At 34.6% G+C, this 2,990-nt stretch overlaps 1 pseudogene; it reads right to left on the bottom strand.

Annotated features, from left to right (window-relative positions):
* Positions 1 to 280: 280 nt before the first annotated feature.
* Positions 281 to 2,556, bottom strand: LOC131627805 (F-box/kelch-repeat protein At3g23880-like; annotated as a pseudogene).
* Positions 2,557 to 2,990: the final 434 nt, after the last annotated feature.

Genomic DNA, 2,990 nt, shown 5'->3' with positions numbered 1-2,990 from the left:
AGTGCCATTAAGAGCTGCGAAAATCACAAAAATACCCGATTTTGGACTTGTAATTGTGGCTAGGATCTATAAACAATGCCAACAAACAGATCAATCTATTCACTAGTGAAAGACTAACCCAACAAACAGATCAATCTATTCCAAATACCAACTATATGGGAGCCTTTTTGTCGTTCATAAAATAGTAAGGATTGATGGAAATGGTGAACGTCGGGTCCTCATGTAGTTCAAGCACAAAATCATACAAAAATACTCCAAAAACATCTCATACTATTTGATGTCAGACTTAATACACAAGTTACTCCCATGTTCCCAATTGCTAATGTTTCAATGTCTTGCCGACTGCACTTTACGATGCTTTACTCAGACCCTTCCTGCAGGTGAAGATTCAGTTTCTACTTATTTTCTACCTACTATTTATAATTAAAGATCCGCTCTCACACGCCTACGTGTATTATCGGGCTTTCTTTGAGACATTGTCATCGGACTCTTGGGTGACGATGTCCCCCAAACTACTTAGAATTCCTTCTACAACAGATAATTGCAATGCAGTAATTATGATATGCCTCTGCCTTTAAAAGAAGATTTTGAATATGCAAACCAAAGATGAAAAGCCAACATATAAGTAATTAACATAGTTTTATTTGAAAAGGAGAGGTTTATAACAAAGTACAATACATAAAAAAAATCATGTCCCTAAGTACCTGGACAATTTTCATTCTAAAATCCTAACTAATTCAAACAATGTTCCTCTAAATGCTTCGTCTTCCGACACAGTCTTAGCTGCCATTCCTCTGAGCTCTTAATTGCCACTCTATATTAGCTCTTGGTGGTCATCCTAATTCTGCAATCGCACGCATGTAAATATCGATGTACATGTTAATAACAAATGGATATAAAAGAAGGAATACGCATTGAAAGTACTCTCAGTGTTTTTATTAAATCAAAGAATATAATTTCACTCATAGTTCCATCTACAAAATTATAAAATTGAAAGACAAATATTAAGGAAAAACCATTCTGTAATTCTGACTTCCAATTGCAATACATTCCATAAAATTATTCCTATTCAGAGAATTCAATATGACAATGTAAATCGGATCTGTTACTGCTTATGATAATGCTGTTTTGAAATCATCTTGAAAATAAAATCAATCTAACCAATCATAAAACAGATTATTCACACACAACTGATAATTATGAAAACAATATCTACAAATTAACATATATTCTAACATCTAAACAATTAAAGAGGAACTTACTTTCAAAAAACTGAAACTAAGCTTTCAAAATAGTCGGCGGCGCACAACGCATCATTGAGAGTACTATCATCCGTGATTGTTTTTCTTGCAGTAATTTTTGCTCGCACTACTGTGTTATTTCTCCAATTATAGAGAATAGCTTGGGATATCTCCTGATTGCAATGAAGTATCAGTGTATCACCGTATTTAGATAGAAACGACGGAACAATATTAAAATGATACTTCATATATTCGTCACTATAGTCATAACGAATTTGAAGATTGTGATAACTAATTTTAAGAAATTGAATCCAAGAATCTTGAACCCCAAACTTCTTCATCTGCCATATGATAAGATGGGTTTGGTTATAACAATAAGAAAAAGAAAGACAGTCCCCCAAGACACCAACATTTGGTTCATAAGGCGGCACTTGATCAAAGCCACTAGGCGGTAGGTATAGACGAACGTCTCCGTTCCCAAATCAAGTGAAACAATAACAAACTGCTTTACTGTAATATTCTTAATATCCATACGATGATACCATAGATTATTTTGAATAGCCAGCCAGTTAATACTGCTCTTGAAATACACACCACAATTATCAACAGAGAGTTCTGAACCAGCTCCAAAATGCAAAGGAACAACCGGGAAACTTTCAATATCTCTCCAAACTTTATCAGCCATACTTAGAATTCTGACATCACTGCTCCGTTCACGTGTATTGTAACGCGAGGCCACAACCTTATAAGTGTCGGTTGAATTATCATAACCAAAGAGGAAATTGTAATGGCCGTCATAGGAGGAAGGGAAGACAGAAGTATTATGAAATAAGCGTAAGAACCCAAATTTAGGAGATGTCATCCTGGTGGCTGGATTCCATAGTCGGAAAGAGTACTCATAATACTGACGGGTGACGGGTCTACCAACCAAACAGATCAATCCGTTGCAGGAACCAACAATATTAGAGCATCCTTTGGATTGCACCAGGTATTTCTCATCGACAGAAAGGGTGAGAGACGGATTGTCGAGTAAAGTGCTTACGGAGTAGGGAATGACACCATAGTCACGCACATATCTATCATCACTGCCATCGGATGACTCGCCAGGGATATTAGTTACGTGTTGAGTGATGAGTAAGAAGTGAGTATTTCGTTTTGCTGATTTCTTGAGATGCAAATTCACAAAGATGGGATCGGTAATGAGAGTATCCCAATACTTGTTAACACATCTGAATCGAAGAATAGGTTTTACATTGAGAAGGGATAACACTTTCAAAATGAGATCGTCTGGGAAAAACGGCGGAGATGGAGACATGATTGCATAAGGACTCTAGAAGTTTCTATCCAGAGAAAAGGAGATGTGAACTGTGTAAATTCCAATGACAATCATGTATCTTACAAAATCAGCCTGTAAATTTTAAAATATTGGAATAATTTAGCATTTTAAAATAATCTCATTGAATGTATGTGTAATATTTGTTTACACTAACTAGTCGTGCATTACCATTAAACTCTTCTATCCATCTATATATAAATTATTTTTATGAAATGTTTTAATTATTACTTTTTAATTAAAAAGTATTTTTTTAATCAAAAAATTAAAATAAAGTGTTGCAAACAAGATTTTTAAAAATATATCGGTAAGATACTCGTACTCGTGCTATCACACAAATTCCGTTTGATTTATATTACATGTTGCGATATCTCATTTGTCAATTTTAAAATTTATTTTACGGATCACAAACATTC

The sequence above is a fragment of the Vicia villosa genome, unplaced genomic scaffold (assembly GCF_029867415.1).
Source record: "Vicia villosa cultivar HV-30 ecotype Madison, WI unplaced genomic scaffold, Vvil1.0 ctg.000402F_1_1, whole genome shotgun sequence".
In the NCBI taxonomy this organism is placed as follows: Eukaryota; Viridiplantae; Streptophyta; class Magnoliopsida; order Fabales; family Fabaceae; genus Vicia; species Vicia villosa.
Note: the sequence above shows the minus strand (reverse complement) of the source record. Positions and strands in the feature narration are given on the sequence as shown.